Source organism: Bos indicus, chromosome 4, assembly GCF_029378745.1.
Source record: "Bos indicus isolate NIAB-ARS_2022 breed Sahiwal x Tharparkar chromosome 4, NIAB-ARS_B.indTharparkar_mat_pri_1.0, whole genome shotgun sequence".
Classification (NCBI taxonomy): domain Eukaryota; kingdom Metazoa; phylum Chordata; class Mammalia; order Artiodactyla; family Bovidae; genus Bos; species Bos indicus.
In genome coordinates, this window is record NC_091763.1 from 8,963,005 (window position 1) to 8,976,709 (window position 13,705).

The following is a 13,705-nucleotide window of genomic DNA, read 5'->3' on the forward strand; positions in this document are numbered from 1 at the left end:
ATAGACACGGTGATTTCTAAACAATAGAAATTTCTTTCTCACAGTCTTTGAGGCTTGGAAGTCCAAAGTCTAGGCACCAGCAGATCTAGTGTCTAGGGAGGACCCTCCTCCCTCTCTTGCTGAGTCCTCAGCTTGACAGAAGGGACGAGAGAGCTCTCTGGGATCTCTTAGTTGTTTAGTGGCTAAGTCGGTAAGTCATGTACAACTCTTTGCGACCCCATGGACTGTGGCCCATCATGTTTCCTGGAGCGGGTTGCCATTTCCTCCTCCAGGAGATCTTCTGAGCTGGGGATCAAACCCATATCTCTTGCGTCTCCTGCTTTGGCAGGCAAATTCTTTACCTCTGAGCCACCAAGAAAGCCCGGAATCTCTATATAAGGGCACTAATCCCATTCACATGGACTCCACGTGAAATACCATCACACTGGGGCTTAGGTTTCAACCTATGAATTTGAGGGGGGATACAGAGATTCAGTCTATAGCACATAGCACTCACAAGAGCTATGAAAAAACTACTCAAAATACTAGCATAGTTTACAGGTGAAGGAAGTTTGGTAGAAGGATTGAGGCTGCCAAATTTGGATCGAAAGGGCAAAATGTGCAGAGACCCAGGAGAACTATACAATAAACAATACCAGGAGTGGCCAAAGCAAGCTGAGATGAAAGCAGACAGCGTGTACAGTACTGTAGACCCTTTCAGCTTGCACGCAAATGTGTTTATATCTCTTGCACAACGGCTGCTGTGACTTAGTGGCTCAAAACTGTAAGACCGGCAGGAACTCGCTCGCATGAACCAACACGACTTCTGGTTTATGCTGACACTGTTCTCTATTTACCAATCAAATGTGATCTAGAAATACGTTTTAGCTTTGCAGATTTCTGCTGAATAAGATGATTCATGAGACAGATTCAAATTGTAGGTGATCATATATATTGAATTCAAAAAAAAAAAACCTTAACATGAAATTTTCTTGTGCTTCAACACTTTGGACAGTAATAACTAGACAGCTTTTAATTTGAAAGAAAAAAAAAAATCCACCCAAAATGAAGTCACATCTCCTTTCAGATCTTTTAATTAAAGTCAGACATGAACTCTCGTGTTTCTCTGACTGCTAAATACTTAGAAGTGGTTTTATGAGATTTGTGTGTGTGTGTTTTAAGTTGTAAAAAATGCACACACTGCTGGGTTACATGACTTTGGTTTATTTAAATATAGTTTGGTAGGACTGTAATATATAAGGAAGGCGAAGGGGTCAGAATTCTGTTTAATTAACTTATACCCACTTGGAACCAGTCAATTATAAAGGTATGCCGAACAAATAAAGCTTCACATATGAAATCCTTGAAAAGAATAAGCCGCAGTGGGACTTGTCTGGTGGTCCAGTGTTTGAGACCTCCCCTTCCAATGCAGGGGGTGCAGGTTCGATCCCCGGTCAGGGAACTAATATCCCACATGCCTTGTGTCCCAAAAACCAAAACATAAGACAGAAGCAATATTGTAACAAAGTTAAATTTTACAATTATAATATTTGTAATGAATCATTATAAAATTAATATTGTAACAAAATTAAACAAATTGCAACATTCTAAGCAGAATTAAAGATAAAGACTTTAAAAAAAAATCATTCACACCAAAAAAAAATCTTAAAAAAAAGAATAAGCCACTTTGGTGAAGGCTTTCTTATTCTTAACTTTGTCATTAAAAGTATTTCTATGAGGTCTTTCCACCTTAGATTACATGTATATATGCATATGTGTGTATATGATTATATATATGATTTTTATATATTTATGATTATATATGATTGACTATATATATGAATCTTTAAAAGATTAAAATATGCCTTGGTGACTCTCGAAGACCCCAGCACTTCCCCTGCACACTTTTTGCCTTTACTGAGATAGGACGTACTCCCAGTATTGCTGTCCTTTAATCCACATGTGTCAAAAATACGAGTAGTGTTTCACATTTACATAAATCTGATTTAATAAGCAGTCACACCATTAAACTAGAGATTCTTTTCAAACTCGGCTAATTACATATCATATAATGCCTGGTCTTTAATGAGGATTTCAATAAATGTTTGTTGATAATGATGATTATTAAAATGATATGTAAAGTCAGTCTCCCTGTACAAGAAATGCTTTGTTTTGAAATGTTAGACTTAAAGCTTTGCCTAAAAATTTTTAATTAAAATCACCACTTTGGCAAGAAGCTTAAAATGTGCAAAGTCGCTGCAATTAGTGCATTGTGCATCCATATGGGTGTTACCAAACAGCTTTCAACTTAAAGGATTTGGGCTATTTTGAGTGATGGACCTTCTGTTAAGCTTAAAACAAAGCCCAGCTATCTCTACATTCGTTTTAATTAATATTCTCTTGTTAGTCTCAAAGATGCGTTCTCTTCTGGGGAGTACTGCAGGGATTATCACAAATCAGAAACAAGTTACAGAAGCAGGTCTGACTCATTTTCTGCTCCCTTCTGTCTCATAGCATTTCTCCCCCCCGACCCGCCCCAAGCAGCTTCAGTGCAATGTCAGAGTCCCTGGAAATCACTGATTTCAGATGTTCTCAAAGAAAACCTATATTTCTAGCCAAGTCACAGCATAATTAAACTCACCAAAAAAAAAAAAAAAATGAACAAATTAAACCGTCCCTAGATCTTTGGAATTCTGTGTGAAGTTTAAAATATATCATTTTGAGTCCAACATTCCTATAAAATCTACAGGGTAAAATTTGAGTGTATATGTTGTATAAATACAGCTGAGTCCATGTGTCATATATGTGTATATTTGTATATATACATGATATTTCTACTTCAGAGAGGTTCATAGTTGCCTCCGTGCTTGGGGTTTAGCAACCTTATTTGTGTGGACTTAATTTTCTACAGCGAAGAGTTGACTCATTGGAAAAGACTCTGATGCTGGGAGGGATTGGGGGCAGGAGGAGAAGGGGACGACAGAGGATGAGATGGCTGGATGGCATCACTGACTCGATGGACGTGAGTCTCAGTGAACTCCGGGAGTTGGTGATGGACAGGGAGGCCTAGTGTGCTGCGATTCATGGGGTCGCAAAGAGTCGGACACGACTGAGCAACTAAACTGAACTGAATTTTCTACAGTAGCAAGCTCTGCTGGAGGATTAATTAGCTACAAAAGATTAATTTGATTGTTTCAGTTTAGTATTTTAAGCAAAATCAAATTCAAAATGGCACAGCCTGGTGGGTTTTTGGTTTGTTTTTCTTTTTTCCCTGGATATTTTTCATGTGAATCTTATTAATATGGTACTTGGGGAAGAAAAGCTTTCTGGTCTTTTTTTTTTTCTTCTTTCATTAAGTCAGAAGAAATTCTGTAGGTGCTTGTGTGTTTGTTGAGGCCCGGATTTTTTAACTATTTTCAAACATCTCCCCTACAACCACTCTCCATATGCCTTCAGAAAGATAATCACTCCAATGACCTCTGGAGTCCTCTGACTACTGGAAGGCCCACTTTAGGCCAACTGTGAATGCTGGTTTCAAAAGTAGACAGCGAAACTGATCCCCCCAAATGTTCATCAAATTCTTAAGAATAAGATAAATGTGAAAATTACAAGGAGGCTTCCCTGGTGGCTCAACAGGTAAAGAATTCACCTTCAGGGCAGGAGACACGGGTTCGATCCCTGGGTCAGGAAGATCCCCTGGAGGAAGAAATGGCAACCCACTCCAGTATTCTTGCCTGGAGAATCCCATGGACAGAGGAGCCTGGTGGGCTACAGTCCATGGGGTCACAAAGAGTTGGATACTACTGAAGTGACTTCACACAAAACAGAATTGTAATTTACCAGAACACATGGGTAAAATAATTCATCCAATATATGAGTGGAAAGGCATAAAATCATTAAGTCCACGCAGTCCATGGGGTCAAAAAGTTGGACACGACTGAGCGACTTCACTTTCATTTTTCACTTTCATGCATTGGAAAAGGAAATGGCAACCCACTCCAGTGTTCTTGCCTGGAGAATCCCAGGGACGGGGGAGCCTGGTGGGCTGCCGTCTATGGGGTCACACAGAGTCGGTCACGACTGATGCTACTTAGCAGCAGCAGCAGCAGAACACACCATAGCAGGTTCTGTTTCTTTTTTTTTTTTTCCTTTCTAATTTTATTCCAGCATTATGGAAATTCATTCCCTCTAGCCACTAGATTTGGGACAAAGATACTCTGTTTTTCCCATATTGCCTGAACTTTTCATTTTTATTTCCTTTTTGTAAGCATGTGATTAATTATATACCTATCTTTAAATTCCTCCTTACATGCTGGTCTTTTGGGTACTACATTTGAAGTGAAGGGAATAATGGAATTAGTTTTGTTCTAGATGAGAAGTAGATAAAAGATAAAGATGGTCAAATAGCACACACTGGTTTTCTTGAAGGGAGGCTAACTATTTTATAATTCTGTACTGTCTTTGCTACCACAAGGCAGTTTCCTATCAAATTTTTTCCCTTTCTGTTAGGCATCTTTACAAAGAATTCCCTCAAATAGAAATGAGTGGATTACCCTGCAGCTTCACATACATCCTGGTGAATATCCCCTTCACAATTTAGGGGATGAAAGGAAAACCTACAGTTGTTTTAATTTGGAGGAAAAATAATCACTTCTCTCCAGTGAGGCTTGGTGGGGGGGGGTGGCAAAAAATGGGGCAGAGCCTTCCTGTAGAAAAAAGGAATACTTTGTGGAGGGGCAGTGCAGCAGGGTTAAAAAAAAATGGAAAATAAAACAAACATAGAACCTTCGAGTGGGTAAAGAGGCCAGTGAAAGACCATCTGGTACAAGCACCCTGAGCTGGGCTCCTTGGGCTGTGTTGTCCCGCCAGCATGTAAACTGCACGTGTGCACGTGTGTGTGGGGGTGTGTGTGTGTGTGTGTACACATAGAGATTTAACAGGGAGCACAGAGGGAATTAGAAAGAGCCTGGCCCGTTTTTAATTTGGGTCTGTTTGCTTGCATTGAGCACTTAAGGGCTTCTACATTCAGTTTGCTCAAAAGAGTGATGAAGCGCTCCTTGCTTATGCCTCAAATCAGAAATGCATGAAGTGCGGCTGCAGAGATAATACATTTTCCCCAAAGGCTTTGGCTGAGCAAATTAGGTGTCAATGGGGTGCCTGCGCAGGCAGTACTCTCTCTAATTAGTCTCTTGAGCCTAGTTGGTGGCGGGTATGAGATGATCTAATCAATTGGTCTGTGTCTGATGGTTCGTGTAAAAACCCTACCAGGCAGACTCTCTCCCACAGGTCACCCACCTGCACAGCGGGGCTGCTCATTTTCATTTTTCATCTCTTCCATCACATGACGCTGACAGTTGGTTTTAAGAAAATTGAATCCAAAAAATATCTAGTTCATAGGGCACATGGGTCAGAGCAAAGTTGCATTATGGGTACCAGCGATCCAATTAATTAATATTTATAGCCGAGAAGTTCTATGTAGATATTTCTGAATAAGGATTTTATCAATAAAATGCAATTTCCGCTTTAAAACATTCGTTTCTAGAGAAAGAACGTTGTGAAAACAGAAAGCAGGATACCAATGGTATCTGTTAATCTTATGGTTTCTAGACCTCGGAGTTGATGTGCGTGTAGTTGAGCCTATCATTGATGTTCAGTTTCATTTTTGTTATGTGTGCAGTGCATTTGAATAATCTCTCGCATAAATGTAAGGGCAGGATTTTGCTATTGTACCTTGCTTCCCTATGAATGCGGTGTGCCATCTCTCCTTCGTCCCTATCCCCACCTGTCAAATGCATGACTACATTTAGACTTTAGGGACTTTTTCTACCTCATATGCAGTCCTTAAAATCTGAAATGGATGCTGATGCTGCCCAAGGATGAAGAATGGCCATCCGAGCTGCCGGTGACCAGCGTCAGGCAGCAAAGCGGGCGCGGCTTGGGCTCAGCTTCTCACAGAGATGGGAAAGAGTCTAGCTCTCACGGGCACCTCCCTTCTTTTCATATTATTGGCTCCTTCCATTGAATGTCTGAGCCTCAACCTAAGTAACAGACTTTTCATCATCACTGTTTTCACCACTTACTATCCAATTACAATTAGTATGTTTATCCTTTATTCCCCAACTCTGCTTATGCCCTGGGTTAGGTCCGTAGGATTCTCCTAGAATTTATGGCCAAAGAATCAGGGCAAAGGCAAGGACACAAACAATCAATGTGTCTCTGAAATCAGGCCAGTAGGACAGTTCCATGCTGTGGACAATTTATGGTTACATGAAATCAAATATGCGTGCGTACTACGTCGCTTCAGTCATGTCCAACTCGTTAGAAGGCCCATGGACTGTAGTCCGCCAGGCTCCTCTATCCATGGGATTTCCCAGACAAGAACACTGGAGTGGGTTACCATGCCCTCCTCCAGGGGATTGTCCTGACCCAGGGATCGAACTCGCATCTCTTACACCTCCTGCATTGGCAGGTGGGTTCTTTACCACTCCAGCCACCTGGGAAGCCCGAAGTCAAATATACTGCAAATCAAGTCATTTCTTTCTTTCAAATAGAATGTCATGGAGTTTAAAAAAAAAAAAGTTCAGCCTATAGGCAGGTGTTAATTGGACCCAGGCTTCTCAGCCTGCAGGGTATCTGGAGATGGCCTGCTCTGTCCCCAGCCCTTCGGTCTTTACGCAACAGCAGAGGCACAGCATGTGCCCCCCGTCACCGTGCCAGGGGGAGTTTAACATCTGAGAACATATTCCACTCCCAGTGTCTCCAAGTCTACCTTTCTCCTTCCTGTTCAAACTGCAGTTGTTTGCTGAGGACCTGCCCTGGATCTGGGCTATGCTCTAGGGACATGATGGCCAACAAAACCAAGCCTACTCAGGAACACAGTGACGCTCCTAGGCGCTCCCCCACAGTAAATGCCCCCACACATCAGGAACACTGCATGAAGTCTCTAATTCAGAAGGTCAGCTTGGGGGCCAGGTCTGCATTCTGCCAATAAAAGTGGTGGAGTGGAGGAGAGCCAAGTAATGACTGCTTCACCTGGGTGTGGCTGTCGGAACTCTGTCTTGGCAAGCAGACGTCAGGACAAACCCCGACTCCTGTTTGGCCAGGGTGGACAGGCCTCCTGGAAGAACTGGCATCTCTTAGAAGAAAACAATAGGGGTGAGTCTTCATGACCTTAGATTTGACAATGGATTTTTAGATATGACATGGACCTCTCAGGTGGCTCAGACAGTAAAGAATCTGCCCGCAGTGCAGGAGACCTGGGTTCAGTCCCTGGGTCAGGAAGATCCCCTGGAGAAGGGAATGGCAACCCACTCTAGTATTCTTGCCTGGATAGAATTCCATGAATAGAAGAGCCTGGCAGGCTACAGTCCATGTGATCACAAAGAGTTTGACACAACTGAGCCACTAACACACTAAAAAACCACAAGCAACAAAAGAAAAAAAATGGATAAGATGGACATCATCAAAATTAAAATGTTTGTACATCAAAGGACACTATCAATACACTAAAAAGGCATCCCACAGAATGGGAGTATATATTTGCAAATCAAGAGATTACCATCCAAAATATATATTTTTTAAAAACTCCTATAACTCAACAACAAACAGCCCAATTTAAAAATGGGTGAAGGACTTGAATATTTCATTCAAAGAAAAAATATATATTTCTTCAAATGAAATATACAGATGGCCAACAAGCACATGAAAAGGTGTTAAGCATCACCAGTCATAAGGGGAATGCAAATCAAAATCACAGTGAGATACCAGTTCACATCCACTAGTTTTTCTATAATTAAGAAAAAGCAAACACACAAAAAAACAGAAAATACCAAATGTTAGCAAGGCTGTGGAGAAATTAGAACCTCTGTGTATTTCTGGTGGGATTATAAAATGTTGCAGCCACTGTGGAAAATGATTTGCCAGTTCCTCAAGAAGCTAACGGAGAAGGCAATGGCACCCCACTCCAGTACTATTGCCTAGAAAATCCCATGGACGGAGGAGCCTGGTGGGCTGCAGTCCATGAGGTCGCTAAGAGTCGGATATGACTGAGCGACTTCACTTTCACTTTCACTTTTCACTTTCCTGCATTGGAGAAGGAAATGGCAACCCACTCCAGTGTTCTTGCCTGGAGAGACCCAGGGATGGGGGAGCCTGGTGGGCTGCCGTATATGGGGTCGCACAGAGTTGGACACGACCGAAGCGACTTAGCAGCAGCAAGAAGCTAAACAGAATTACTGTATGGCCCAGCAATTCCACTTCTAATTGTTACCCAGGGAGTCAAACAAATATTTGTATGTGCATGTTCATAGCAGGACTATTCACAATAGCCAAAAGTTGAAAGTAACCCAAATATACATCAATTCATGAATCGATAAACATAATGTCTTATATTCATATAATGGAATATTATTTGGCCATAAAAAGGAATGAGGTACTGGGACAAGCTACAACATGGGTGAGCTTTAGGAACATTATGTTAAGTCAAAGAAACCAGACATCACATATTATGTGATTCCATTTACATGAAATTTCCAGAATAGGTACATATGTAGAGACAGAAAGTAGATTCATTGCTGCCAGAGGCTGGGGCAAGGGAAGAATGGGAGTAAAGGATTCAAGAAGTATAAGTAAAGAATATAAGCTATCCTTTGGGGGTGACAGAAGTGTTTTGGAATTAAATAGAGGTGCCAGTTGCACAGCGTTGTGAAGGCACTAAGTGCCAGTTAATTACATACTCTGGGAGCATGCTCAGTCACTGAGTCGTGTCCGACTCTTTGCAACCTCATGGACTGTAGCCCGCCAGGCTCCTCTGTCCATGGGATTTTCTAGGCAAGAATACTGGAGTGGGTTGCCATTTCCTTCTCCACAGAATCTTCCCAACTCAGGGGTTGTACACTTGTAAGATGGTTAATTTTGTGTTATACGAATTTCATGTCAATTTTTAAAACAAGATGGAAAGTTAACCTTTTAAAAATCCTCATAGTAGGTGGGGGGAGGGGGATGAGTAGAGGGCAGAAAGGATACTATTCTAATGGTTGTTCACTGTCAGATGGGAGCTTTCTGCTTCCTTGGTCAAGGACGTGCCATTCAGGATGACACGGTAGGGCAACTGTACTATGAGGTCTCAACAGGGGCCGTGGGGTCCTGTCTGCACAGGAAGGGGACCATGTGGCACTGTGGAAGGGGACAGGTGACCTCCAGCTTCTCTACTGAGATAATGAGTTGGTCCTGGGCCTCCATGGAGCTGATGGATAGAATCTCTCGGCTGTGTGCCTTGACCTTGGCAGCATTTCTTTTCACCCTTCCTAGCAAGACATTCTTTTCCTATCCTAGAAACTCAATGAAAATGCTGAAGAGCCAAAAAGAAACAGAGAGAGAAGCAGAGTGAACATTCCTCCTTTCTTCTGGAATGATTCATATTCCATTCGGAAGCAGTTACCAAATTTAAGCAGGCATCACTGGAAACCCACAGTTGTATGCAGGGTGGTGGGAAGAGCCTAGCAATTCAGGTCATGCTGACCAATTTTCATTCAGCTGAAACTAGGTCTGATAGTCGGCACCGTGGACTTACATGCAGCTGGATTTAAAAGGAAAAAAGAAAGAATGTGATCCATTTTTCTATTTCGTGCCCAAAAAATGAATACGATCTGTCCTTTTAATGATCTGTATGATGCCACAGGCACTTAATTAAGACCAGTATTAGTGCTAATGACTTGGGGAAGGAGATTTGCTGAATTTCTTTTTCTCTAAATAATCCAAGAGGAGGTTAGACCATTTGAATTCATGGAGTTGAATTATTTTAATGGAAGAAAATGCAATCAGAACATTTGTTTATCGTATTATAAGAACTGTCTTGGCTAAAGAGAATGCTCAAGGTAGCTGTGGGGAAAAAATGGACAGGCTCACTTTGGCCTGAGCATTTTCGATGTCTTGTGTGATTTTGGAAAAAGAATGCTGTAAGATTTGTTTGTTTTGTTTTTTAACATATAACAGTTTTCTCTTTTCCTCCTTCCAGGATTAAGTTGTCATCGTTCTGGGGAGAAAAAAAAAATTAATGAAGTGGCCAATAATACGAAGGGATTCATGGATCAGTTTCCTTTCACTCCCTGGGGTGGATTTCACTTAGAAGAAAATTGAAGCTGGCAAGACCCTGTTTTCTCCGCAATTTATTTAAAACCTTGCACGCATTTGGATACCTTGTGATTTCCAAGAACTATGTGAAGATTAAGTTTTGCTTACTGATACATGGCATGTATTCTTTTCAGTCTTTTGTGTTTGATTTTGTTTGATTTCCCTCTGCACCGCGGCGTCTCTGTAAAGGTTTTTATGCTTTCACCAGCCATGTCTTAAATACATTGAGACAACACACTCGGTGTTCACACTTCTTCAGTAATGTCTGTACTTGAAAGCCACACAGTGGCATAAAACAATGTGTGTTTTCTTTGAGAACAGTGCACATTTTGCAGCCACCAGGAAGGAAAATTGTAGCTAAGCAAACCCATGTTCTCTGACTGACTTGACAACTTAGTCTCTGGCGGTGGAGCACCACTTGTCTCTTCCCTTTTGAGAAGGTTTGCAAATGTGCTTTTTTTTTCCCCCCCTCGGAAACAACTGCACATTTATATACGATATCGGAATCTGCTTAGCATTTTCAAACCACACAGCATGACTGTTCTCCGAGCAGGCTGGAAGTGAAGAAACAAATAGGAAACATTAAGAACAAAGACAGGGATAAATCGCTTCCTTTTGAACCTCTGGAAATTGAGGTAACTTTTTACATGTTTTCTGGGTCTTGTAACATCTTATTTTTTCCATCCACTTTGTTATGCTTTGTATTTTCTAAATGGTGAAAAGTGAGGAACAGAACGTTTAAATCGTGGGTGCAAAAAGAATTATATCTTCTGGATGAGCCCCGAATACTGTCTTTACTAGTCAACATTGAAAAAGCAGATTACCAAGTTATCCAGAGTGTGAAATTTTCCCGTTTACACCAAAGCACCTTTGAACCACATTTTTTTTTTTTAATTTTAAACATTCCAAGCTGATTGGAAGGCATCATTGGGTACCCTAACTGTAAATGGTCTCCGGGAATAACTGTACGGATGCAGGTGTTAGAAACAAGGCAGGAGTCTTGCTTTAAAGATGGAAAGGGGTGGGGAATAGAAAGGCCCGGCTTCCCTTGTTTAAGAAGCTGAGAGACCTTGGAGGATGAAGGCGAATATGTGACATGGCACGAGATGTGGACTGCATATGCGGACTTGGATCCACAGGGATCGCTGCCTGGCACAGATCTGTTCCTGGTGGGGCAGCCCCTGCTGCAGATGCCAAATAACACAGGCTAATGGGGAAGTTAGGAAGCTTCATCTAGAGCCTGAAACCTAGCTCCTCAGGACACCAGTTCCTATGGAAATCCCGGCGTGTACCTTGTTTTACATTTCCTGTTAGGAGAGTAGCACTTTCTTGGGTCAAGAATAGGAATTACCAGCCAGCTTGACAAAGACTTTGCCCTGCGCCTCAGGTGAAGGAAAAGCTTTTCTGTGGTCAAACCCAGTACACATAGGAAATCCGACCCAGAATTTCTTAACATTAAAACGGTACTTTCCCTGGAATGGGATGTGAGGATAGATGTTAAGGTCACAGTCCATCTTGTCCCCAAAGTAGCAATCATTGTAAGCTTCTAAGTGCTAAGCCATTTACTGCTTGATTTTAAAGAGAGGAAAAGTTATCCAAGGCTATCCAAATGTTTAATCTTTGCCACCTAGAACTCCTTCCTATTCTTCTTCCACACATTCCAACTCTTTGGAAGTCTGCAGAGGGATTTTGACTTAATGTGTATTTACGTTAGGATTTCTTAAAGTAAACATGGAAAGAAAACTTGACCTGCAATCAGAAAACAAGCCTCTCCTGTGATTTGTTTGAATTATTCATTCTGCGGGAGAGGCACAGCTTTTGTACTTAATGAAGTTTAAACCAAGGGCAACTGATGATGAAGTCTTGCTACATAATAAGCTTTCTAACTTGAAAATTTGAAGATATTTAATGTTTAAAGACTTCAGTTAAAAATGTTAAGTTATGCACAGATCTATGACCCTATTACTGACAGTTTCTCTTGCAAAATGAAATGTGATACTTCTCAGTAGAAGGAATATGTTTTATTACAGTGACGTGTTTCAGAAGGGCCTCACTTAGGAGACTTCTGGTTCCCCTTGCTTGCCGCTGGTACAGGACATCCAAAGTTTCCTTCTCTTTCCTCTCCCACTTGCAACTACCTTTTCCTTTTTTTCCCCTCCTCTCACTGAGGACAGCCATGAAAATCACTCCAGACTGTGTTCATGAGCAGATTGATTATTCTGTTGAGAAAGCACTGGAATGTTTTGTGAGATATTTTTATATGAAGGAGTAGCTTCAGTTCAAACAGCTGGAATAGTTAGAACATGTTAGCATGGTAGCTATATCCACACGACTGCACACACAGTGCTCCGAAAGGAAACCTGGGACTTCGTTTCCATTGTCTTGAAGGAAGAGTTTGGTTGACTTAAAAATACAAGATACACAGGACGTGGAAAAACAAAATGTATGCAGTACTCAGAAAAACAAACAAACAAACAAACAAAACAGGGGTATAAGGTGGGAATGGCTGTCCATCCAGTGACCCAAGGGTGAGAAGCTATTCCTACCTCCCAAGACGGACGAGAAGAGTCCTCTGAGGAGCCGCCAAGCTTGCAGAAAGCACGGTCTCTTGGTATCCTTTCCTCAGTGTGTACATGATAGCCAGTGTGATCAATACCTTAGGTAATGAGTCTACACAAGATAATCATCTGTGAATATTACTGGTTTTGTAATCTTTGTTATATAAGAGGATGTTTAGGCTGTACATACGGGGGTAGATTATTGCCTGCCCCTTATACATAGGAATATGCTGCATAATTGCATAGAACTTCCATCTCCCTTCCCAGCTTGTAGGCAGAGGAAACCATACATGCTACTGCCTTGTAAATTTCTCAGACACCAAAAACCAAACCAAACAAAGTCAAATCAAATAAGCAGTCTCCTCAGTCACTTCCTATAGCAGCATATTTTAGAGGCACATACGAAATCTAAAGTCTCTAGTTGGGAGTGGATTTTTTAAATTTTTCTTTTATCTTTTTTTTATATATATATATGATACACTGAAATGTGTACTTCCTAACAGGCGGTTGGTACCTAAGAAATGAGCTAGCATCATTCAGAAAACTGTTGTCCTTCAAAATGACACATAGTAAAGGAGAATGGAATAATACATGTTGCATATTTGTTACCAATTGTAATTTGTCTGTATTATGAAAGACGTAATGGTTTGTCAGCTGTCACTGTTGTTTTCTTGTAACATGGTATGGAATAAAGTATAGCAGAATCTCTGTACATTTTCTTGGGACATCTTCTTGGTGAGTCTCAAATAACACCTTATATTCCATCAAAGAAACATTATCTTAAAAACTCTTAGGTACAACCATGCTTAAAGAGTATAGGGACATCCCTGGCAGTCAGTGATTAAGGCTCCCAGCTTCCAATTCAGGGGGCCCAGGTTCAATCCCTGACTGGTGAACTAAGATCCCACAAGCCACACAGTGTGGCCAAAAAAAGAAAAAAGGGGGGGTGGTAAGAATAGTGCAAATACGAGACCAAGTATACATGCTTTTGGATGTGCGGAGGAGTGAGTTAGCTGGGATGTTCCAGGTATCTTAAA

The 13,705-nt window shown here is 41.3% G+C and overlaps 1 protein-coding gene across 7 annotated transcripts in view; it reads left to right on the plus strand.

The window, feature by feature from the left end:
• The window catches only part of CDK14 (cyclin dependent kinase 14), a 665,059-nt gene extending 651,679 nt beyond the window's left edge, over positions 1-13,380 (plus strand). For 6 of the 7 annotated variants that reach the window (XM_070787460.1, XM_070787458.1, XM_070787459.1 and 3 more), the window contains one exon: positions 9,995-13,380. The gene's annotated coding sequence lies outside the window, so the exon portion shown is untranslated. Of the gene's footprint in view, positions 1-9,972 lie in introns of all 7 variants that reach the window. The other variant, XM_070787457.1, reaches the window with a different exon arrangement.
• Positions 13,381-13,705: the final 325 nt, after the last annotated feature.